Source organism: Amblyraja radiata, chromosome 4 (genome assembly GCF_010909765.2).
Source record: "Amblyraja radiata isolate CabotCenter1 chromosome 4, sAmbRad1.1.pri, whole genome shotgun sequence".
In the NCBI taxonomy this organism is placed as follows: Eukaryota; Metazoa; Chordata; class Chondrichthyes; order Rajiformes; family Rajidae; genus Amblyraja; species Amblyraja radiata.
In genome coordinates this window covers 62854266-62881064 of record NC_045959.1, presented here as the reverse complement: position 1 = coordinate 62881064, position 26799 = coordinate 62854266, and the positions used below count along the sequence as shown (strand labels likewise).

The 26799-nt window shown below is 43.6% G+C and overlaps 1 protein-coding gene across 8 annotated transcripts in view; it reads left to right on the top strand.

Annotated features, from left to right (window-relative positions):
- The window catches only part of greb1l (GREB1 like retinoic acid receptor coactivator), a 254492-nt gene that overhangs the window by 33028 nt on the left and 194665 nt on the right, over window positions 1-26799 (top strand). The gene's annotated exons all lie outside the window — the stretch shown is intronic.

Sequence of the window (26799 nt, the reverse complement as noted above, 5' to 3'; positions counted from 1 at the left end):
TAAAAAAACTGGTAATCAAATGAAGAAAGGTTGGTTGAACAAGACGGACAGAGGCAACCAAATAAACACTGCTTCCTGGGGTCAGGCACACTAGTGCAATGGTGTGCTGTTCCTCTGCAGCAGACAGTGCCTGTGTTGCCTTTTGTTCCATGAGGAAGTGTTCTTACTCCACAGAGGAGCAAACTGCAGCTCTGGCCTCCCTCTCTCACTCGCTGAAGGAGACCAAGGAAAATGTTAATGCACGCTAGATGGTTCTGTAGCAATGTTCACCTGCAGATATTAAATCATTGAACCAGGCAGGACCTGACTAGCTTACTTGAGCCCAATGGAACCAACTATATGTGTCATGTTTAGGTCAGGTCAAGTATCAAAACGAAATATGAGCCCACGTGCTTGGCTCAGATTCGGTTGGCTGACTCTGAATAAATAAATTAACCAATACTCGGCACTTTATTCAGAGCGGAGCTACGGAGCTGACTTTGAGTTGGGTTTGGGTCCCTGTTCATCAAACTTGTAAATTCAGTGTTCAGGGTGGCTGAACGGTCCCATGATGTTGTGTTTAGATTGCAGAATCTAAACGTGATATAGCTTTAACGTTTTTGGCAGATGCAGCTTTCTTTACCATATAGCCTTTTTGGGACAACCTCCTGTTTCAGAAATTTTCTATAATTCACCAGGTTTGGTTCAGGTTCAAATTGGCGTTTGTTGGACCAGAATTGGATTAAAATTATAGAGCCTGTGCTGATCTTTAGTATCAAACACCTCATGTATCTGCAGTGAAAATTCTTACAGAATGCTGTAGCTAGCAGCTTTTATTTCCCCCTGATATTGACCTGAACATCTTTGAGGGGACCATTCGTAACTTGTGCTCAAAGGATGTGCCCTTACAGAAGGTAATAACTCAGGAAGGCTGAAATCACCTTTAAACATCCAAAGTTAAGAATATTGTAAAGTTGTGATCAGATATTTATTTTGCAGCAATAGTAAGAACACTCATTTTGCAGAAACCCTACATTCCTTGACCTCTGCATCATGTAGTCTCAAGCAAGCTGAATTATTTTTGTAGCTCAACGTAACTGAGTACCTTGCCAGAGGTGGTGTTTATATATATTTATGTTGGATTTTGTACATGTTGTATATGTATTTATATATGACCCAGAAATGTCATATATCCCCGTGTAGTGATGAACAGAATTGTGGGATAAGTGTTATTCACTTATTCAGGGCTCAGATCATGCACTTCAAGAGAGAACGGGAGGTTTTAACATCCTTATTCTACTGAAAGGTCATTAACCTTCAATTTAACTGTGGCTCCCTCCACTGATGCTACCAGTTCTGAGTAATTCCAGGAATTTGTAGGGTTTATTAGAAGGTCTAACAACATCGGGCAGGTCAGAATATTCTTAAGTTGAGCGCCTGAAGTACAGAATGGCCTGATGAACATCAGTCCAGATGAAGGGTGTTGACCTGAAACATCAACTGTCCATTTCTCTCCACAGATGCTGCCTGACCTGCTGAGTTCCTCTAGCAATAGATAGACACAAAAATGCTGGAGTAACTCTGCGGGACAGGCATCATCTCTGGGGAGAAGAATTGGGTGACATTTCGATCAAGACCCTTCTTCAGATGAGTTCCTCCAGCAGCTCTCCTTATTTTGTTCCAAATTCTGGCATCTGTCGTCTCTTGCTTTTTTTTTTCTGTGTGCCTGTGATATCAGAAGACTCCCTATATTGAGGGTGTGTATAAATTAGCCAACTGGATCTAATTAAGTTCCCTGCAAGATAAGAGAGATTTTAGTGTAGTCTCATTTATTGAGACCCCTCAATCAGTAAGAGTATGCTAAAATGCAAGGAACACATATCCTGGATACTTTGGACATGCTCAGCGTTGCAGGTCTCTGGGGAGTATGGGGTGCTGGTGAGGGGGTTGTAGATGGGTATCACTTCCCATACCACCCATTAGGCCCAACACTTTACGAGATGCATTAATCTGTTCACTATGACAGCCTCCTTCTGATCTGCTCTGGTTTCCATTAGCGTTCACTTGCAATAGCGTGCAATGTGAAACTGTGCCTTGGTTGGTTGTGTGGAATAATTACAGTGTGTGTGGGGGTGGGGTGAAACAGAGTGTGCTATGGGGACTTGGGGTGAGTTGGCTGTGTGACAATCAGCATGGCAGAATGTAAGTTGGCCAGTCTGTGAGTGAAAAAAACCGGGAAGGAAGGGTTAAGCAGAGGCATGGAGAGGAAGAGGCATGGATAGAAAGAAGGGGAAGGAAAAGAATCACCGAAGGAGAGAGAGATCCTCTGTGGCAGAGAGTTCCAGAGATTCACCACTCTCTGTGTGAAAAAAGTTCTTCTCATCTCGGTTTTAAAGGATTTCCCCCTTATCCTTAAGCTGTGACCCCTTGTCTTGGACTTCCCCAACATCGGGAGCAATCTTCCTGCATCTAGCCTGTCCAACCCCTTAAGAATTTTATAAGTTTCTATAAGATCCCCTCTCAATCTCCTAAATTCTAGAGAGTATAAACCAAGTCTATCCAGTCTTTCTTCATAAGACAGTCCTGACATCCCAGAAATCAGTCTGGTCTGAGATCAGCAGAGGCCAGAAAAAGGGAGAAGGAGCGATAGACACAGGAAGAGGGAGAAACTTGCAGCGCAGAAAGTGTAAAGGCCAATAGACCAACAGTAGCAGAGACAAGGAAAAGAAGAAAGAAATGAGAGGAAAGCAGAATGGAGAAGGGAAGCAGCAACAGCAAGTGAAATTAAAGCATGTGTATGAAATGCCAGGGTATGAGTGGAGGTGAGGGCAAGAAATGTAGTTACAGACACTCCCTGATTTACGCAATAGGCGACACTGTAGGTAAACTCGTATTTATATAAACATGATGTCCCAAATCCTGTCGTCAATACCCAAGGTTGCCAAATGCCTCCTTCACTACTGAGTCCACCTCTGTTGCCATCTTCATGGAATGGTGTTGTTGCACCTCTTGGTCTCTCTGTCCTACAGCACTCCACAGGTCTGCACTTGGTGAAATTCTGCCTTGATGTCAAGGTAACTCGCACTCTGATTCATTTTGGTTTGTTTTGCCATGTACACCAGAGTACAGAATATACATGACAACGATACTCATCTCATTTCTGGTGCTCCTACCAGTGTGTGTCCTTAAAAGATGACTAATGTGGTCTCGGCTGCATGTTTATGTTCCAGCAGCAACATGAAATTCCAACTTTTCAATTGTGAGAAATCTGTGGTAGCCGTTTTGTGTGCGTAAACCTCCGAAATAAGGCAAACCTAGAGTCCAAATCTACATTTAAAATAGACTGCCTTTACTGAAGATCAATAATAGCCACACTTTGGACTGTATCTTCACAGAGAAATGGTTACTGTTTTCTTAATCTGTAGCTTTTTTAATTAGAATTTGAATAATTTCATATTAGATTTAGGTATTATTTCTGGATATCTTTTTTCTTGTGCGGATGAAGGGGTTAATTGGGCCACTGTGGTTAAATTCCTTATCTGGTTGCAGAAAGGTGCTTTTATTTTCTTAAGCAATCTCTTCAATGTTTGCATTTAAATTCTGAATACATTTCCCTGACCCTCCTTTCTTTGATTTGAGACTTAGATTTGAACTAGGTCACCTTTGCAACATAAGGGCAAAGGGCAGATGTTGGGAAGGGTGAACTTCGGTTGTTTAATGATAAAACCCAACCTTAAAACAACATTGGATGGACAATTAACCATTCCTTTTTACAGACATTTGATTTGAATTGAGATACCGGTTAATTTCTCTGAAGGTCACTGGACTGTTATGTGGCTCTTGTGGCTAAAGGGATCAGGGGGTATGGAGAGAAGGCAGGTACAGGATACTGAGTTGGATGATCAGCCATGATCATATTGAATGGCGGTGCAGGCTCGAAGGGCCGAATGGCCTACTCCTGCACCTATTTTCTATGTTTCTATGACTGTTATGCATCTGAATACTGATATGTTTTACTGGCTTTGGGTCTGTAGATATTTATTGTAAAGCTACAAATAAAATTGGCAACCGAATTTATGCAACACTATCAACTGTATCAGTGGGAAGGAGTAAAATCATCTTTGGTACCCAGATCAGTTGTTAGCTTTTCTCCCAGAGAGTTGTGAATCTATGGAATTCTCTGCCACAGAAGGCAGTGGAGGCCAATTCACTGGTTTTCAGGAGAGAGTTAGATATTGCTCTTAGGGCGAATGGAATCAAGGGATATGGGGAGAAAGCAGGAACAGGGTACTGATTTTGGATATCAGCCATGATCATATTGAATGGCGGTGCTGGCCCGAGGGGCCAATTAGCCTACTCCTGCACTTATTTTCTATGATTCTATGTACAAATTTATTAAATTGTTCATCCAACAATTTGAGCAAACCTAAGGTTTGGGATTATCAACTGCATATTTTTCCAACCAACACAGCTCACAAAGTACAATAGTGTATCCAAGAGGCACAGCTTCACTTAAAGTACTCACATTAAAAAAAATAAAAAAATTACTGTGGAATGTATTTTGGGGTGATAATTCTATTTGAAGCAGAAGTTCTGTTTCCACATATCATTAACGAGCTGAGTGGTTTGGAAAATGGTCTCTTGGTTATAACATGTTTTCTTTGTACTTCACCATGATTAGTTGGACATTAACTGTTATCTAGTTGGAGCAGAATTCTGTGAGATTGAGTCATTTTATTTTGGAGTGACATGATTTGTATTTAAACAGCAGCATGCATCTTTTAAAGAGATTGTACTCGCCGAATCCCTTCTACAGACGGAACCATATTTTTTATGGGACCTTGTTATAATGGATTTCGGTTATAGTGGACGGACTTACCGAACTTCACCTCCAGGTTGGACTGCCGGCGCCACCCCCGACTCACACCGCCACCCCCGACTCACACTGCCACCCCCGAATCACACCGCCACCCCTGACTCATACCGCCTCCCCAATCGCTTTCTTGGCCGCACCTGCCAACGCCACATTCGATTTGCTTCCAACCACTGAACTCAGCTGGTTATCTGATGCCCACTAGTTCCTCATGCCTATCATTAAATTTACAATCTCGATTGAATGCACTGTTAATCATCAAGCATCATGCGACTGTAATGCACTGAAAAAGGTCTGCTTCAGAAACTCTAAAGGCTCCAAGTTACTTCGTTTTTTATTAGGTCAGTAATCACACGATCATAAGGTGATAGGAGTAGAATTAAGCCATTCAGCCCATCGAGTCTACTCAGCCATTCAATCATGGCTGATCTATCTCTCCCTCCTAACCCCATTCTCCTGCCCTCTCCCCATAACCACCGACACCCATACTAATCAAGAATCTCAGCCTTAAATATATCCATTGACTTGGCCTCCACAGCCTTCTGTGGCAAAGAATTCCACCAATTCACCACCCTCTGATTAAAGAAATTCCTCCTCATCTCCTTCCTAAAAGAACGTCCTTTAATTCAGAGGCTATGATCTCTAGTCCTAGACTCTCCCACTAGTGGAAACGTCTTCTCCACATCCACTCTATCCAAGCCTTTCACTATTCTGTACGTTTCAATGAGGTCCCCCTCAACCATCCAAACTCCAGCGAGTACAGGCCCAGTGCCGTCAAATGCTCATCATGCGTTAACCTTTTTTAACCTAATGTCAGTACTCTTTCTCTTTGTCAATCATAGGGAAACCCAAATGCTTCTGAATAGAGTTAGGAGGTAATGCAGATTACTGGCAAGTTCAAAAAGAGAATTGGATAAGTGGCACATAGAAAAGAGACAACTAAATGGCTGTGTGGAAGGGTGAGGAGATTGTGAGATAGACAGTGTGCGGAACAGCAAGTGTTACAGTTCACCTGTCATTGAACCTCACTGAAAATATAAGCATCCAGCGTTATGGACAATGAATTGCAAATAAATAAAGTGGTTTTGGACCTTGAAACAAAGCTGTTAAATGCTACTGAAAAAGGTATATATTTCCTCCGTGGTTTCTCAAATAACTGCAACAGACTCCAGAAGCATTGGAAGGGACACAACCCTCCAACTGTGTAGGACGGAACTGCAGTTGCTGGTTTAAACCGAAGATAGACACAAAAAGCTGGAGCAACTGGAGAGAAGGAATGGATGACGTTTCGGTTCAAGACCCTTCTTCAGATCACCCTACTGGCCTCCAAATAACGAGATTCGCGTAAAGCAATAACTTCTGATTTTAGCGATCTCAGTGCCACTGCTAAATAGGCTTTCTCAAAACGATGCTGATTTAAAAAATGTCTTAATGGCATCTAAAATTCAGTAAAACCAAGAAAAAGCTCAAGGCTTCATATTTCATGATGACATATAAGGAGATCGTGTGCCCCTTCAAGTCCATGCGTGCTCCCAGAGAAATCGCATCAATCCCACTCCCCCATTTATCTTTGTGAAACATATTCTGAGACATGTCCATTAAAATTCCTCCCTGATAGTCCACACCCAATCATTAGCCTTGCACCCTTGACTCCCAAGCCCCAATCAGTCACACTTCCTCCCCCATCCACCATCCCAACCCTGACCACATTATGTGATAACTTGAGCCAAAGGTCATCAGCCCTCCTGACCACTGAAACACCAAAGTCAGCCTTGATCTCGGGCAGCACGTTTTTGAATGCTAAATTGTGCAACACTTGCTCATTGCACTGGTTCTTCAGTCAAAGGCCCAGTGACCAAAATAGTAATTTGAACCCTGCTGCAACAATCAGCTTATTTGGTTGCGTTAAAGTGCCTCACCATTAGTTTGATAGAATGTGCATATGATTCTTCCTGCACATTTAAATTCTCATCCTTGCATACTGCGTTCCCAAAATCAGGTATAATGTTGGGAGTTCATTTATTATACCATCAGGCTAACAATTGAATTGGAGCCAAGTTCAGCCACCTTTAATTTTCATGTTACTATTTTTCCAACTTAGGATTTTGACTGATTCATTTAATAGGTTGATTTTCTGCCAGTAATTTCTGAATCGTGAGCGAATCCTTTCAATATCACTGATGACACAGTAATGTAGGTATGTTTTTGCTGTTGCTAGTTAAATGAAAAAGAGAGCCAAGAAATGTTTACCCTGGTTTTGAGCCTCAGTAATATCCATAGGTCTGATTTCTTGCTTGAGTTATCAATTTAATTTAAAGCATTAATCTATGTTACAATTCAGATGTACTTTGTTATAGTTACATAGTGACTGCACTTTGGAAATATGTAATTGTCGATGATGGCGCCGACTGACGAACAAGGACGGACCACATGGAAGTGAGGACGCCGCTGTCAGGGGAAGGAACAATGGAGGACTGGGTGTGGGGGGACTGCCATGAGGTTGAGGGAAGAACAATGGACATTGGAGGAGGACACAGCATGGGGGGACTGCCGTGAGGGGGGGGGGGCGGGACAGGACAAAGGGGGACCTGACGCGGATACTTTGTAACTTTAAGCGCCCTTTATGTGTCGACTATTTGCATACCATGGGTATGCAAGCAAAGAATTTCACTGTGACAAGTCACGTGACAATAAAGCATTCATTCATTGTAATGCATTTTGAGATGCCCTGAGAGCATAAAAGGTATAATGCCAATGCAATTAATTTACTGCTGTAGCGGCACCAAACATGGTGAATAAACAGTTGCTTTATTCAGGTGTTATTTGCAAGTTTGGTTCACTAACATAGGTGTCATTGCTGCTGTAGCTGAGCGAGGGTGTTGTCTCGAGCGTAGCTACCTGTCGACTCTGGTGATCTCAAGGTGAGATATGCTTAAGTAGCAGGACACTCCCCTTAACCCATGATTTCACGTGACAGCCCTCGTAACCACTGACGAGGGTTCGACCGTAAGTTGTCTGTCTATCAGCTGATGCCACAGGACCCCCCCCACCCAGAACCGGAGGAAGGAATAGAACGCGCCAACCTTCTACAAGAAGGTGTGCAAGCATTGTCGAGGGCGGCTCCTGCTGTGGGTCGGTGGCACCCCGGCTGTGGGTCAGGAAGGTGGGGCCCGCAGGCGCAGTTGATGCACCGGCTGTGGGCCATCCAGGCCGTATGCCGAGGAGTGCTAGGAGACCAATGCAAAGGCCGCCGGATGGACGAGACACAGTCGCATCTCCTTGACCAGCAGGGGATCGTGTCCTGGGTAATACACCGGCAACAATGCAAACAAAGAAGAATGAATAAATAAATAAATAGACAAATAAATCAATAAACTGATGCTAAACCCAACATGGTGATACAGTGTAAACAAAGTGAAAAGAAACAAAACAAACTACAGTGTGCAATCAAGTGCAAAGTGGTAGGAAAGTTCAAATTGTCCAGTGTCCATGGTGCAGGATGGGAAGCTGTGTTGGAAAACTGGAGTTTGAATGAAGGTTGCAGTGAAGGCCTCCGATCTGAATGTGGTGCTGCTGCCGGTGGTCAGGCTGCAAGGATGGCATCTGTCTGGAAGGTGGCGCTGTTGATGGCGGTTAGTCTGCAGGGACGGAAGCCAACCTGAAGGTGGCGCTGTTGACGGCGTTCAGGGATGGTCGAGCATCTCTTCCGGCTGGCCGCGGTGGCCATTTTTGCAGTCGGGGAGGCAGCCAGGTGTTAGTAGGCCGCAGTATCCATCTTGACGGCCGGCTGAGGTGGCCAAAGGCGATTCAAGATGTGTGCAGGGTGGCCAGCATCGACGGGCCTCGACCCACTGCTGCACGTAGGGACTCCACTTACCGTCGCCGGTGTCGGTGGAGACCGGCTGCGCGGCCACGCCCTCGGCGTAGTCTGGAAGCTGCCAGGAATCCATTGACCGCTGACTCTCGACTGGCCGAGGCTCCACTCTGCTGCTGGGCTGGACAGGCAGCCAGCGCCCAGGGATCTTCGGGGTCCGCGCCGGTGAGGAGTAGAAGGACGCCATCGGGCAGCCGCCCCAGGTAGGCCCGCCCTATCGGGTGGCTAGGCCTTGAGCAGCAGCCAGCGGGGTAATGGGTGGGCCCGCTCTCTCCCCGCTCCCAGGGCTGTCGGGCGGCCAGCGGTGATGCTGGGGGCTGCTCCACTAGCAGCTGGTGGTGGAGCAGCAGCTGGTGGGGGAGCGACAGCAGCCGCGGCCTCTCAGCCCTGGTGGTTGGCTCAGGGGGCAGCAGCTGGTGGTAAAGCGGTGGCAGCCACAGTTTCTCAGTCCCGGTGATTGGCTCCGGGCGGGTCATGCGGGAGAGCTCGGCGGCCGTCACACAAGGCCCGGACCGAGCCCCTTGGCCCGGGCGGCCTGTGGCATACCTTACGCTAGGGCCGGGTTGGCGGAAGCGTCATTCTGCAGGGCTGGGCTGTCGGCTGCAGACATCAGGTCTCCCGAGGCTGCATGCGATGGGAGAAATCCAAAATTCCAATTTGGATAGTCGGGGTCACCAATGTAGTGAATAAACAGTTGCTTTATTCAGGTGTTACATGCAAGTTTGGTCCACTAACATAATTGTCATTGCTGCTGTAGCTGAGCGAGGGTGTTATCTCGAGCTCAGCTACCTGTCGACCGGTGATTTCAAGGTGAGATATGCTTAAGTAAGCAGGACACTCCCCTTAACCTATGACGTCACGTGACAGCCCTCGTAACCACTGACGAGGGTTCGACCATAAGTGGTCTGTCTGTCAGCTGACGCCACACTGCACTTAATTTTCCAATAACTTTCAGTCTGAAGATAGACACAAAATTCTGGAGTAACTCAGCGGGCCAGACAACATCTCTGGAGAATATGAATAGGTGACGTTTATGGCCAAGAAGAAGTCTGAAGAAGGGTATCTATCTGAAAGGTCACCTATTCTTTTTCTCAAGAGAGGCTGCCTGACCCGCTGAGTTATTCCAGCATTTTATGTTTATCTTCGGTGTAAACCAACATTTGCAGTTCCTTCCTGCACAACTCTTTCTGTGTGTTCATGAAGCCTTATTTGCTTATAATAGAAATTGGCAACTTTGATTTAACAGACAATTATTTGTTGTGAATTAACAAAAAGATGGCTGCATTAATTCTTAACAATGTATTATTGTTGACATTGTTCAACTTTGATTTGATTGATGTATTGTGCACCTCAAATAACAAAGCCCTGTTTTTTTTTGAATAAACAAAGTCCTGCTTTTCCTTTTATTCTAGAATGAAAGTATGACATTGCCATGTAACTTTAACGCTTGCAGCGGCTGTGGTATAAATAACTATTCTGTTATTTATGAATCATTCTGAAAGACACCTGGAACTATTCAAAGAGCTATCATCATGTGTGTGTTCCCCTTTTCTAAATGCTGCTGGTATCTCTCTGAGCTATTATGCATTTTGTTTCAATCAAAGATACAACAATCGTATTCTATGATGACTGTGGTGACTTCATTTGCTTACATGATGGCTGGACTCGAGAGTCATGAACGTTAATTGTCTTATGTACCAATAATGGAGCAATGAAATTCTTTCTTGCAGCAACAGAACAGTCCTGTAAACACAATATAATAGGTAATATATAATAAACCATTTTTTTCCTCCCCAACAAATATTGACAATTTGTCATGCACATCTTTCTGGAAAGGGATAATTTATGAAAGGGTGTAAAATTAGGTATTGCTTATCGCCATTCTTAATAATATAAAATTGTTTTGAATCTATAGATGTTTGGAAAATGTTATTTTGGACTGAAACTATTCATTTAGATCCGGCCAACTGTTTCCTGATTTTTACATTAAATCTAGACTAGAAACCTTTCTGTCACTGTGATAAAGGTCCTAATTTAGCATCTCAGAAAAGGTGGCCCCTCAGAGCCTGACCTAAAGAATATTGGAGTGAACCAGTATAAATTTGGACAAAGAAATGTAATAGAAAAGCAAGGAACTTTAAGGTTCAAACATTGAACATGGGAATACTATTGAGGGAAGAGCTTGTGGACTTTCTTTATTGTTTCTGAGGTGTAATACTTTACCTAGCAAACGGTTGCTATACTTCTTTGTGTCTCCATTCTCTTTCTCTTTGTTGCACATCAAAGGGAAGCAGGTATTGAGCTTGAAATTGCTTTTTCCTGTTAAACCATTCTGAATGATCTGCTGTGGGATTTATGTTGAGTTTGCAGTGGAACAATTGATGCTTGATTAGTTTTAATTAAATTGCGAATGTGGTCACTGAATATTCCAGTGGTAGATCCCGACTCACACTATTTACAACAAAACTGCAGATTTTAGAAGGACGAGGGAGGATCTTATAGAAACATATAAATTTATAAAAGGACTGGACAAGTTAGATGCAGGAAAAATGTAGAAAAATGTTCCCAATGTTGGGGGAGTCCAGAACCAGTGGGCCACAGTCTAAGAATAAAGGGTAGGCCATTTAAAATTGAGATGAGAAAAGACGTTTTCACCCAGAGAGTTGAGAATTTGTGGAATTCTCTGTCACAGAAGACAGTGGAGGCAAATTCACTGGATGAATTTAAAAGAGAGTTAGATAGAGCTCTAGGGTCTAGCGGAATCAAGGGGTAGGGGGAGAAGGCAGGCACGGGTTACTGATTGTGGATGATCAGCCATGATCACAATGAATTGCGGTGCTGGCTCGATGGGCTGAATGAATTCCTCCTGCACCTAATTTCTATGTTTCTATGCTGGAAGTCAAAGCAGGAAAGGAAAGGAAATGCTGGAAGAACGTAGCCTGTCAAGCTGCATCTGCGTTTTGGGTCAATTGCCCTCAGGTACAACCTGGAGAATATTAAACATAGAATAAGGTTGGTATAGAGCGTTGAATATGGAAGTTACTACTTACTACATTACCTCAAGATGGTGGCAGTGGAAGGTGCAGGCGGTGGTCTGTGGCTGTGAACGTTCAGCCTACCTAGTCCTTGGAAAGTGCACTAAAGTTCTGTAGTCAGTTCGGGAAGTGGGAATGGCGACCACGCCGCAAGGAAGCAGAGGGGCGGCAGCGGGTGGCGATGCATGGCACGGTTGCTGCCGTTGTGGGCTGTGGTGTTGGTGGAAGTGGCTGCTGGAGCCCTCCAGCAGCCAGGTGAACGAGGGGATTGGGCACGGCCTGTGGCAGCTGCATGGAGTGATGTGGAAGGAGCAAGCACCGTTAAACTGGGCCAAGCTGACCCCTACACCGTCAATCCAGTGCCGCCAAGACACCACGCCTTAAAGTGAGGACGTAAGAAATTGTATATCGCCATAGGCCAAGATCAGATTTTTCAGAGACTTGAAACTTTTATATTATAAACTGGTGCTGGAACACGGTGACTCTATGAATGCTGTCCCAGGAGGGCATCTACTTACAATCATTTTACTCTTTTACTTGTATATGATTGTACGCGTGTATGGCATGATTTAACTGGATAATAAGCAGAATAGGTTTTTAACTGTACCTCAGCATATGTGACAATTTAAAATTAAAATTAAACTAATCTAAAGTTATTGCATTGTTGTACATGATTGGGTGGCGCAGCTGGTAGAACTCACAACACCAGAGCCATGGGTTTGATCCAGACCTCGGCTGCTGTCTGTGTGGAGTTTGCATGTTCTCCCTGTGACCGCGCCGGTTTCTTCTGGGCACTCCAGTTTCCTCCCACATCCCAAAGATTTGCGGGTTTGTAGGTTAATTGGAAAATGCCTCTGTAAATTGCCCTGAGATTGTAGGTTGTGGATGAGAAAGTGGGATAACATGGAACAAGTATAACCATATAACCATATAACAATTACAGCACGGAAACAGGCATCTCGGCCCTACAAGTCCGTGCCAAACAACTTTTTTCCCTTAGTCCCACCTGCCTGCACTCATACCATAACCCTCCATTCCCTTCTCATCCATATGCCTATCCAATTTATTTTTAAATGATACCAACGAACCTGCCGCCACCACTTCCACTGGAAGCTCATTCCACACAGCTACCACTCTCTGAGTAAAGAAGTTCCCCCTCATGTTACCCCTAAACTTCTGTCCCTTAATTCTGAAGTCATGTCCTCTTGTTTGAATCTTCCCTATTCTCAAAGGGAAAAGCTTGATCACATCAACTCTGTCTGTCCCTCTCATCATTTTAAAGACCTCTATCAAGTCCCCCCTTAACCTTCTGCGCTCCAGAGAATAAAGACCTAACTTATTCAACCTATCTCTGTAACTTAGTTGTTGAAACCCAGGGAACATTCTAGTAAATCTCCTCTGTACTCTCTCTATTTTGTTGACATCCTTCCTATAATTGGGCGACCAAAATTGTACACCATACTCCAGATTTGGTCTCACCAATGCCTTGTACAATTTTAACATTACATCCCAGCTTCTATACTCAATGCTCTGATTTATAAAGGCTAGCATACCAAAAGCTTTCTTTACCACCCTATCTATATGAGATTCCACCTTCAAGGAACTATGCACGGTTATTCCCAGATCCCTCTGTTCAACTGTATTCTTCAATTCCCTACCATTTATCATGTACGTCCTATTTTGATTTGTCCTGCCAAGGTGTAACACCTCACATTTATCAGCATTAAACTCCATCTGCCATCTTTCAGCCCATTTTTCCAAATGGCCTAATGTTGTATGGGTGATCAACGGTTGGCATGGGCTAGATGGGCCAAAGGACTGTTTCCATGCAGTATCTCTAAACTCTAGTCTAACCAATCCTGCTTAGATATTCCATAGAAGAAATTTTCATTATATAACTGAGAAAGCAGAGGTTGGGAAGTGAGACAGGATATTCAGTTAGGAGCCGGGGCCACAGTATTTAGGTGTAAACTGACATTTATTTTTCTTGTGAAGGAGTATGCGGTTATTTTTGATTTACAAGGTAAGGTATTTGTTCTGATGAATTGGTTCTTATACTACATGACTATTGATTGAAATTTAGAACCAAGCTTATAGCAGAGTCTGTAATCTGAGTGCTCAATCATGTCTGCTGTGTTCAAGTGTACTTCTATTGATGATTGATTAGATGCCGGGTGCATTTGTTGACACTGGCTGTCAATGAGCCAAGGATTCTTCCTATTCAGTTTCAGATAATTCTGGAAACCTTCGCTCTACGCTCTTAAGGCTCTAAGAAAACCTTTGCACAGTGGTGCAGCGGTAGAGTTGCTGCATTACAACGCTTGCAGCGTCGGAGACCCAGGCTTGATCCTGACTATGGGTGCTGTACTGTACGGAGTTTGTACATTCTCCCCATGACCTGCGTGGGTTTTCTCCGAGAGCTTCGTTTTCCTTCCACACTCCAAAGACGTACAGGTTTGCAGTTTAATTGGACTTGGTATAAGTTCTAAATTGTCCCTAGTGTGTGTAAGATAGTGTTAATGTGCGGGGATTGCTGGTCGGTGTGGCTTTGGTGGGCTGAAGGGCCTGTGTCCGCACTATATCTCTAAACTAAACTAAATTAATAATCAGTGTGCTTTTGGTTGGTAAGGGGCGGTCAGGAGTGTCCAAAGCCCAGGCCCTGTTACTGACTGTGTAAGTTTCCAGCAATATCTGTGCATAAACTTCAAAAACCTTGATTGTAATCTTACACTTAAATTGTCTGTAGAAAACAAATCTTCTACAAGGGAAACAAAAATCATTCATCCAAGGGTTTCTCAATCTTTAGTGAAAGTGTAAAAAAAGCAGGAATGAATCATCACAGAACACTTGGTTCCAGACCACATCACAGCCTTGGTCCAAACAAGGAACAAAGTGTTGAATTACGGAGGTGAGAGTAATTTGGGTAGTAATTTGAGGTTGAGAGTAATTTGGGAGGTGAGAGTAATTTGATTGAGGTAGCATTTGACTGAGTGTGGCACTAAGGAGTCCTGGTAAAAGTGCAGTCAATTGGATCAAGAGAAAGACACATCAATGGTTGGAAAATAGACACAAAATGCTGGAGTAACTCAGCGGGACAGGCAGCATCTCTGGACAGAATGAATGGGTGACATTTCGGGTTGAGACCCTTCTGACTAGAGTTGGGGAAAGGGAAACAAGCGTTATAGACTGCGATGTAGAATCAGGAAAAGGGTAACGAGAGATTTAAACGGTAATCTACGGTGATCCCCAGCATTTTGTCTTTCTTTGGTTTCAACCAGCATCCGCAGTTCCTTCCTACACAATGGTTGGATAATACCTGGTATAAAGGAAGATGGCTGTGGTTGTTGGAAGTCAATCACCACAGGCCCAGAACATCTCTGGAGACTATGGGTGTCAGAGGTTATGGGGAGAAGGCGGGATAATGGGGTTGGGAGGGAGAGATAGATCAGCCATAATTGAATGGGGCAGTAGACTTGATGTGCTGAATGGCAGAATTCTACTCCTATCAGTTATGAACTTATGACCAGTGCAGGAATTTCTCAGGACAGTGTCCTAGACTCAATCATTTTCAGCTCCTTCATCAATGACTTTCCTTCCATCACCAGGCCAGGAGTGGGCTAATTTGCTTGCTTTTTGCATGTTATTCAGTTCTGTCTGCAACTTCTCAGAAAATGAAGCAGTCCATGTATGCATCCAGCAAGCCATGGACAACATTTGGGCATTTGTTAGTAACTGGCAAGTAACATTTGTGCTTCAAAAGTGCCTGGTAATAATAGTTTTTAAAACAGGATCTACATGAGGTGCTTCTTCCCAATGGTAACAGTGAGATGAGAGCATGGTCTCGGTGAGATGGGCCTTTGATGATATTAGATGCCTCTTGCAGGGCAGCACCTCCTGTAGATCCCTTGATTGGTGTGGAGGTCAGTACCCATGAAGGGCCGAGCAAGTTCTACTTTTTTTTGTTTAGTTTAGAGATACAGCGTGGAAACGGGCCTTTAGGGCCACCGAATCCACACTGACCAGCGATCCCCGCACATTAACACTATCCCTCACACACTAGAGACAATTAGACATTTACACGACCCTAATTAACCTACAAACCTGTACATCGGGAGTGTGGGAGGAAACCGAAGGTCTCAGAGAAAACCCACGCAGGTCACAGGGAAAACGTACAAACTCCATACAGACAGCACCCGTAGTCAGGATTGAACCCGGGTCTCTGGCGCTGGAAGGCAGCAACTCTACCACTGGTCTCCATGCTGCCCCTGTTGGCCCATTGTTGACCAGAAGCTTCACTGCACCAGCCTTAGAGCAGTTCAGGGGCAGGGTTTCCTGTTGTGGGTAGCTTTCATTTTGGCCGCCCAAAGCTCTTGTCCTTCCATGAGAAACAAATCAGGGTTATGATGGAATTTGCCCAACATGCTTGGATGAATGCAGCTCCAACATTGCTCAAGAATCTGAACACCATCCAGGACAAAGCCATCTGCTTGAACTCGATGTTCTACCAAAAACAACTAGGGCTGATGTTTTGAGAATAACCAAAAGATCGAGAAGATAATTGACAACAAATGTTAGGCATTCCTGGAAACCGCCGTTGCTCGAGGGAGAAGAAACAGTGCACAGCTTCTTGAAGGCAGAAGTCCAGCTGAAAGCCTGTGAATTAATGAACAAATGGTGGGCAGAGATGGTGCTGACAGTCATGGCACTCATGGGCTGGCACAATATTCCAAGGCCCCATTCCCGAATGTGTCCAAATGGAGGTGAACAGATAAGGGGCAGAGGGATTATGAACAACCAGAGTGGGGGGGGAGACCTCTTCCATTTAATACCTCCTCCACTGCATTTCTGCCCTTGATGAGAATATGAACTCCACCCCACATCAATCTATGAAATTCAGCTTTGCTGCTGTGTCTGGCCAAAAAAAGAAATTGAAAAGGCCAAACGTCCTCCTCAATCTTGGCTCTCCTCAGATATTTGTCATTGGTTTAAGTTTGCTTTATGACAGCATGCGAACAATAATCCAAAAGATCAGTGTTGAACAAGGTTGCATAATTCCCTAGCGCTTACTCTTTCTTGCTGCACCATTGCATCTTGACTCCATGCCTCGCGGGAGTGGAGATATGATTTAGAACTTGACAATGTTCAACCTGTGGTGACTACAATGCCACAACCTCATTAGTTGCAGTGCAGTGTACAGACTGCACTGGTCTTGTATGCTGAGAGACTTGGCTCCAAGCCACTGTCACCTTATTCACAGAGATATATGAGATGATGGAATTTGCACACGACATCTGCATGACAAAGGCTGTCATTTTTTTCCGTATCGCGTGGCAAGGTAGGGTTGCTGCCTTACAGCACCAGAGACCAGGATTCGATCCTACATTTGATCCTGTCTGTATGGAGTACATTCTCCTCGTGACCTGTGTGGGTTTTCTCCGGGAGCTCCGGTTTCCTCCCACACTGCAAAGACGTACAGGTTTGTAGGCTAATTGGCCTTGTAAAATTGTAAAATGTCCCTGGTGTGTGTAGGATAGTGTTGGTGTGCGAGGATCACTGGTCGGCGTGGAATCGTTGGGCCGAAGGGCCTGTTTCTCTAAACTAAACTAAACTATCCACAGTAACACACCAGCCACCAACAATTAAGATTAACACTGGATTCTGGAAATATTTCCGAAACACTTCCCGAATCTCAGGAGGTACCAGACAGTGAAGATGCATATCAATGATGATATTCATTACCGATTTCAATGCATCAGCACAGCCTTGGGTTGACAAAGGAAAAGGTTATTTGAAGATCAAGACCTAAGAATGGCACAAAACTCATAGTCCAACAGGCAGCAGCGATCAACATCCTTCCATAAATTTCTGACATAAACCACCTATCGCTAGAAACTCAAGGTACATGAAAAATATCACAACATAGTTTCTGCATAACCTGCCAAATTCACGGTAAGCATAAGTGGGCTAATATCACTATTTACACTCAGACGGTGACATCCCCTACAATGATGGCTTAGTTACACTGAACCTGCTCCATAGGAAAGGCTGTGCACATTTCTGAAATCAGATGACCAAAACTGAAGGTACACAAAAATGCTGGATTAACTCAGCGGGTGCAGCAGCATCTATGGAGCGAAGGAAATAGGCAACGTTTCGGGCCGAAACCCTTCTTCAGACTGACCAAAACTGATGCTTTTCCAAACTCTGTCATGAACAGATTACCAAGAAGGAAAAGATTCAAGTATGTGCATGAAGCCTTCTTGAACAACTTCAACATCCTGCTTGACTCTGAAATGCTTGACCTCCCAAAGTGGAGAAGGAGTATTTGGGATGTGTTAAGAGTCCATGCAGGAGGAGCACACAGCAGAAAGAGTGCGTAACATCACAAACTACCAACCCCTGCCTATCTTGTCAGACATCCTCTGCCTCGTCTATGGAACAGGCTGCAGATCCCGCAGTTACCCACAAAACCGGAGTGGGAGCAAATCACCCTTGATCCAAGGAACAGCCCAAGAAGAATGAAACGTTGCACAAGGAACAGAAATGATTGCTTGTTGGCTTGATTGTCACAAGGAAGTCCAAACTATGATACATAAATTGATAACAATGAGTTCTCTTGGCACATCAAATAATTTGTTTTTCAGATGATGAAATGGCTGGCCTACATTGAGCTTCAGCTGAGATTAGTCATGTCTTTGAGGGACAAAATGGGTGTTCCATCTAGGGTTGTTACATCAGTGTTACACTTACCAAGGTAATTATTTGTGTTTTTATATGGGTAATATTTCTGGGTTTTTTTACATTCATATTTTCAATAGTTCAATAGTGCTCTATTTGTCACATATGCAACTGCACAGTAATATTAGTTTTGCATATATTACACATGCAGGCTCCACCATCTACAGGCTCCATTATTCAAAGTCTGACCGGCCAGCCCGCGCGCAAGATGTACTGGAACAGTTCCCGCGAACCGATATCCCTCTCTTCTCCCGACCATCTTTGTGTCCCGGGGGAGCCTCCTGCAGCCTACCCGAAAGCGCTGGAGGCATTACCCAGTTTCACCCTATTTTATAGGAGCGCATGGGTTGAAAGTAAAATTGGTGGTGCTTAATTGAAATAGTTCTTTACAGAAATGTTGGAAAAATAGTGTTGCACTGTTGTGTTTGGTAGTGCCATTGGATTATCTCACGCTTGGTGTTTGCTGAGCCTATTGTAGAAGAGCTTTTATGTTGCCACCCTGCAAAAACTTGTCCCAACAAATGGGAGCATCTGCAGCATGAAAACAGAAGCCATGTTCACAACTTTAAACCTTCTTTGAATGCAGTCTTTATATTGTTATTGGCATGTTCTCAGTAAAAAAATAATAATATGTGTTTTAAAGAATAGATGATGTTAAAAAGTAGAACTGCTTCTATTAGACATAGTTTTCAATATAATTTCACCCTGGGGACACCTGTCTGGAAAATTGAAACCTGAAAGAATACACTACAGTTGTTAGCGACTTCTTAAGGAAATGTGTGGCATAGCGTGTTCCCATCAAGCACATCCCAGTGCATCCTAACCAGTAACCTTGGATGAACCAGGTAGTCTGCAATATACTGCTTCAGGCACGTTGTTCATCTTGAGTCTGGACATATAGTAAAACTCCAATAATCAACAGGGTTAAAGAATCAAGAACTAGAGGATCTTAGCGGTACACTCACAGATTTTCCGGACGATTGGCTATTACTCGTGTTACCGCAACACACTTATTTTCCTTTTCATAACATAATAATGTAATCGATTTTCTCTAAGCCCACTGATCTCGAGAGGAATGGAAACAGCCCTAGCAAGTTTAAAAGGAGCATGGGGACCACTGTGTCGAGTTTCCATACTTCTATACGATACAGAAGGTTATTTAGATAATTGAGGCTGTGCCAGGACATGGATCAAACCCATTCCCCAGCTGATATTTTCTGTGAACTAATCCAGACTCCAGGAGCAATTTACTGTGTTTTGTTAAACTACCAACCCGCACATCTTTAGAATGTGGGAGGAAACCTGAGCATTCTGGGGAAACCAATGCACTGCAGTTGTTATTGACTTCATGAGGATACAATATGTCTGGCGGAATGTGCAACCACCAAGACCATCTTGAGTGTTCCCTAACCAGCAATCTTGGATGAACCAGTAAGTGCATGATCTACTGTAGACCAGATCAGCACACAATAAGTTCAAGTATGACATCTAGAAAGCTATCAAAAACGTGAAGAGACATTTTCCAAACTGGAAACTCGGACAGACGGTCGGCAACTATGCTAGGGCTTGGACACCATCACTTCCTACACGCTGAAGTTGAGTAGTGCAAGTGATAAAAATGAGCTCTATGCTTTTTATATTTACTTCTTAAGGGAGAACAATGATGTACCTTCGTGAGTCCCCAAATTCCCTAATGACTCAATCAATAATGAAACAAGCTGCCAGAGGAGGTAGTTGAGGCTGGGACTATCCCAACGTTTAAGAAACCATTAGACAGGTACATGGATAGGTCAGGTTTGGAGGGATATGGACCCAGCATTGGCTAGTGGGACTAGTATAGCTGGGACGTATTGGCTGGTATGTGTAAGTTGGGCCGAAGGGCCGAAGACTCGGTGATCTCAGACTCTGAGGCTGGTACCAGATGATCCTTCATGAGAGTGAACCCTTGGTGTACTTGGGCTTGTTCTTAAAACCTGCACGGATCAACTGTTTGGGATTTTTGTGGACATAGAGTCACACAGCATAGAAACAGGCCCTACAGTCCAACTCATCCACGTCAACCAAGATGCCCAGCCAGGCAAGATCCTTTTGCCTGCATTAGATCCATGCTTCTCTAAACCTTTCCAAGCCATGTACCTGTCCAAATGTATTTTAAATATTGTTATTGTATCTGTCGCAACCACTTCATTTGGCAGCTCATTCCATATATGGACCACATGATGTGAAAAGTTGCCCCTCCTATTAAAGCTTTCCACACACATTAAACCCTCAAGTATTTCCTCAAGTTCTTGATTCTTCAACCTTGTGAATAAGGCAACTTCAACTTCTTATTACTACGGCTTTAAGGGGAAATCAGTACTTTCGAGGAGCAAGGAGACATGCCTCTGACTATTGACCAGTGGCTCTCATGTCCATTGTGATGAAGTGCTTTGATAGGTTAGAATGAAGGTTTACAGGGATATGGGTAATGTGCAGACCGATGTGACCAGCATGGATGGGGTATCTTGGTTCGCATGGATATGTTGGGCCAAAGAGGCTGCTTCCTTGATATATGACTCAATGACTCTTAAATTTGAAAGAATCCTCGTGAACATGCTGGCTCTTCTCAGTTGCCCAAAAGACTAAATCTGCTGATGCTTGCTGTTTATGGATGTTCGTGCACAAATTTCATGGTAATTTAATTTCAAATTGATATTTCACTGCAAAGACTCAAGTTTTATCATCGGAAATAGGGAATGGAGGACTGCTCTTCATCCATGGCTCTTAGAATTTCAACGTGAATATTTTTATACTTAAGCAGTCAAAACATATCACAGGGATACCTTGAACGTGTTTAAGTAATTCTAATTGTTTTGCAATAGTTTGTGAAGCAACTGCCTCCCACTCAGCATTATCACAAAGGCGACGTGGCTAAAATCACAGCGTTTTTTGTTCAAACATTGAACACTTCTTTGGATTAGATTGAATGGATTAGAAGACATGGGTATGTTTACTTACACTTGATTAATTGCCATCCATGAAGTTTGATACTGAAAGTGGTTATTGATGCATGAGTTACATTTTACAGTGGGCTGGTGGGTGCAGAAATATTACAATTGATATGCACCTTTTTTTTTCTCTCAAATGTCCCAGTCCAATAAGCTTAAAATAAGCCATTGTTTTCTTTCTTTTGGACAATAAATGTTGGCACAAAAGTAATGAAAAACTCTTTTAAATTGAGCCAAGTGTGTCAGTCTAATGGCATTTATATAAAATATCTCCATTGGTCTCACAAACCAGAGTAATCTTGCAAATGACTGCACAGTTTTAAGATAATTTGTGATTTATTTCTGCTGCTCTCCAGCTCTCGCAATATCTGCATTTTTTTCGACAGAAAGTTCTAGAAATTTTGCTGTCACTGCTTCTTTTTCCATATTTTTGATTGGAATTTGAACTACTAAACACAGTGTCAGGCTTAGTAGCATGGTATCAAAGCCATAACCTCCCCCTCAATGTCAGCAGAATGAATGAGTTAGTCATTGACTTCAAAGTGGGGTAGAGTACAGGCCGAGGTCTGTATCAATAGGTTGAGAGCTTCAAGTTCCTGGGTGGAAATATCACTAACAATTTGTCCTGGTCCATCTACATTGCGCTAGAGCCAAGAAAGTACGCCAATGTCTCTACTTCTTAAGAAGGTTAAGGATATTCAGCATGTCATAGAGTCAAGGAGTGATAGACTGTGGAAACAGGCCCTTCAGCCGAACTTGCCCACACCGGCCAACATATCCCAGCTACACAAGTCCCACCTGCCTGCGCTTGGTCCATATCCCTCCCAACCAGTCCTATCCATGTACCTGTCTAACTGTTTCTTAAACGTTGGGATAGTCCCAGCCTCAACTATCTCATCTGGCAGCTTGTTCCATACACCCACCAGCCTGTTGTTGTGTCCAACAACTCTTATCAATTTCTGCAGATGCTCCCGAGAAAGCATCCTATCCCAATAGGTTGGTATGACAAGAGTGCAAGAGTTACAGAGAATTATGATCGCACCCCAGTCTCTGAAACAAAACAGCCTCTTGCCCCCGCCCCCATCAACTCCATCAAATAGCTCTACTCGCACTGCAGCCAACATAATCAAGGACCACTCACACCCTTCTCATTCTCTCATCTCCCCTCTCCCATCGGGCAGAAGATAATTTAGTTTATTGCCACATGTACCGAGGTAGTGTGAAAAGCCTTTGTTGCGTGCTAACCAGTCAGCGGAAAGTCAATGCATGATTACAATCGAGCCATTCACAGATAAATGATAAAGGGAATAATGCAAATGTTTAGTGCAAGATAACGCCAGTAAAACCTGATCCGAGATAGTCTGACGGTCTCCAAAGAGGTAGATATTAGGATATGTACACCTGTAGTTGTAGCAGGATACAGAAGCATGAAGCAATTAGATTCATGAGTAGTCATGAAATGCTTTGAGAGGCTGGTGAAGAAACACATCTGCGTCTTCCTCCCTCGGAACATGGACCCGTTGCAGTTCGCATACCGTCCGAACAGATCCACGGACGATGCGGTCTCCCAGGTCTTGCACACCGCTCTCTCCCATCTGGACAGCCAGAAGGGGGGCTACGTGAGGATGCTGTTCATAGACTACAGTTCAGCCTTCAACACGATAGTCCCCACCAGACTGGCCGGGAAGCTAATGGAATTGGGGCTCAACACCTCCCTGTGTGCCTGGGTCCTGGACTTTCTCACCGCCAGGCCCCAGGTAGTCAAGATGGGAGGGAATACATCAAAGTCCCTCACCCTGAGCACAGGATCGCCCCAGGGTTGCGTCCTCAACCCCCTATTGTACTCCCTGTACACACATGACTGTGTGGCTAGGTTCAGCTCCAACTCATTAATTAAGTTTGCTGATGACACTGTGGTGGTGGGCCTGATCTCAGACAACGACGAGAAGGCCTACCGGGAGGAGGTGGCTGGTCTAGCACTCTGATGCCAGGATAACAGCCTCCTCTTGAACATCAAAAAAACGAAGGAGCTGATCATGGACTTTAGGAGGGCACATCATCCGAGGACGTACACTCCATTGAGGATAAATGGGGATCCTGTGGATAGGTTGAACTGTTTTAAATATCTGGGAGCCCACATCTCCGAGGATATGACATGGGCATCACACGCCTCAGCACTCGTGAGTAAGGCAAGGCAGCGCCTTTACCACCTCAGGCAATTGAGGAAATTCAGAGTGTCTCCGAGGATCCTCCAGTGCTTCTACGCAGCGGCGGTGGAAAGCATCTTGTCCGGGAACATTACCATCTGGTTTGGGAATTGCTCTGCCAAGGACAAGAAAGCTCTGCAGAGAGTAGTGCGTTCGGCCGAACGCACTATGGGAACTTCACTTGCCCCCCTGCAGGAACTATACATCAGGAGGTGCAACTCCAGAGCCAACAATATCATGAGAGACCCCTTCCACCCCTGCAACGGACTGTTCCAGCTGCTACGATCAGGCAAACGCCTCCGTTGCCATGCGGTGAGAACGGAGAGGTTGAGAAGGAGTTTCTTCCCAGAGGCCATTCGGACTGTAAACGCCTATCTCACCAGGGACTAACTCTACTGAACGTTTTTCCTTCCATTATTTATTATGTAAAAGAATATGTGTGTTATGATTGTGTTTATAGTTTGTTTGGTTGTTTGGTTGTTTGTCTTTTGCACAAATGTCCGCGAGCATTGCCACTTTCATTTCACTGCACATCTCGTATGTGTATGTGACAAATAAACTTGACTTGACTTGATTCAGGAACAGCTTCTTCCCAGCTGTTATCAAACTTTCAGCACACCTATTATATGCTATGGATTTATTGCTGATCCCCCAATCGACCTCCTTAGTACTGCTGCACTTTATTTTTAATCGGCACTTTCTCTGTAGATGTCACACTGTTCTGCACTCTGTTCCTTTTTCTCTTTGGCACTACCCTGATCTACTTATGTAGATATGATTTGCCCTGGATGGCATGCAAAACTAAAAGTTTTCCACTGTATCTCAGTACATATGGTAATATTAAATCAATACTAATACCAATGCCTTTATCAAAATGCCTAATTGTGTTCCAGGATACGATAGCTGAGCTGAGTATAGACTACTTCTTTACACAACTGATTATATTGAGGTGTGTTTTAATACCACATCACAGCATTTAAAAAACATTGGGACAGGTACATGGCTAAGAAAGGTTCAGAACGATATGGGCTGAATATGGGCAGGTGGGACGAGTGTAGATGGGGCAAGTTGGGCCGATGGGCCTGTTTCCGTGCTATATGACTCTATAACACTATGATTATATTGGATTCCATTTTTTATGTTTTAATTGCATTTAATTTAAAATGTTTTGATTGTTTTGTAAGTATGACACTTTTCGATGAAAAGTACTTCAGTATATTTTAATTACACAAAACCATGTAGTGTGTGCTACTCAATTTGATGATCAGCCATGATCATATTGAATGGCGGTGCAGGCTCGAAGGGCTGAATGGACTACTACTGCACCTATTTTCTATGTTTCTATGGTGGCCCACAAGTTGGTTGCTTTGTTTGAGTATAGTCCCGCACGATTGCTTCCAGTGGGATTTTTTTTTTGTGTAGGAATTTGGCTAAAGACCATCCTGAAAAAATGTCAGTCATTGTGTCAGGTCTTTAGAACTGTCACCTGTTCTTTTCCTGCATCATTCTTTCAGGTCAGTCTGCCTTTGCCTTAAGTTTGATTTTGTTGCTTTATATTTAATTGATTTTGAATAATATGTTATTTTGTACTTTCTCCATGAGCCATGAAGAACATCTTTTGCAGTGGGCTTTCAGCCAATGTCTCTTTCTCTCATTTTCTTTCTGTCTGTCTCTCTCGTTCTGTCTCTCTCTGTCATTCGTAGTCTTTGTCTATTTCTCTTTCTGACTCTCACTCTCACTCTCTGTTTGTCTCTTTCTGACTCTCCCTCTCTTTCTGTATGTCTATCTCTCTCCGACTCTCTCTTTCTGACTCTCTCTCCCTCTGTCTCTTCTGTCTGTCTCCCCATTTTTGTCTTTTGTCTCTCTGTCAATGTACTTTCTCACTCATTCCCACTCTGTTCTTTCTCACTCTCTCTGTGTCTATGTTCTTCCTGTCTCTCTGTCTTTTTGTCTCTGTCCTTCTGTCTCTCTGTGTCTTATTTCTCTCTGGCTCAGTGTCTCTCTCTCTCTTTAACAGGCTGCTCAGAACATAAATAGACTTGACTTTGGAAGCGAGATGAGGTTAAATGTTATTCTGCCCTTCTGAGAAGTTTTCTGTTATTGAGCTGGAGAGAGTGCGGCAATTCACCAGGATGTTGGCTGGATTCATAAGGTCATAAGTAATAGGAGCAAAATTAGGCAATTTGGTCCATCAAATCTACTCCACAATTCAATCATGGCTGTTCTATCTCTCCCTCATAACCCCATTCCACAGATTCATCACTCTCTTGACTAAAGCTATTCCTTCTCATCTTCTTCCTAAAGGAACATCTTTTAATACTGAGGCTATGACCTCTAGCCCCATACTCTTCCACTAGTGGAAACATCCTCTCCATATCCACTATATTCAAGCCTTTCACTATTCGGTACGTTTTAATGAGGTCTCCCCTCATTCTTCCAAACTCCAGCGAGTACAGGCCCAGTGCAGTCAAACGCTCATCATAAGTTAACCCACTCATTCCTAGGATCATTGTTTGGAGGATTATACACTTATGGAGAGAGATTGGATAGGCTGGACTTGTTTTCTTTAGAGTGAAGAAGGCTGAAGGTTAACTGATAGAAATATAAAAATTACAAGAGATACAGATAGGGTAAATAGACAGGACCTTGTTTGCGTTGCAGGATATCAAGAGGATGATGCCATATATTTAATGTGAGAGAAAGGAATTTTAAAGAGGATTTGAGGGATAAAAGTTTTTGTACAGTGTAACCTGCTGCTAGAGGAGGTCATGGAATTGGATATATTTGCTACGTTTAGGAGGCATTTTGACAGGCAGACAAGTAGGCAAGACAAAGGGGTATGTTGTCCTAGTGCGGGTAAAGGGGTTAGTGTTATTGGGCTTAAATAATCACTGTGGTCATGGTGGACCAATGGGCGCAATTTGTGTTGTGCAATTATATCTTTGATTATATGCCATTCTTTCGATGTGACAGATAAAAAACGTTGGATGTAAATATTTATCATAATGTTATAAAACATCCAGGAGCATTTAATTGCCTTCATTACATTTGTCTTTATTAGTCAATGTTAATGTTTTAAGTTTTAAGCCTTAAGTAATGTTTTAAG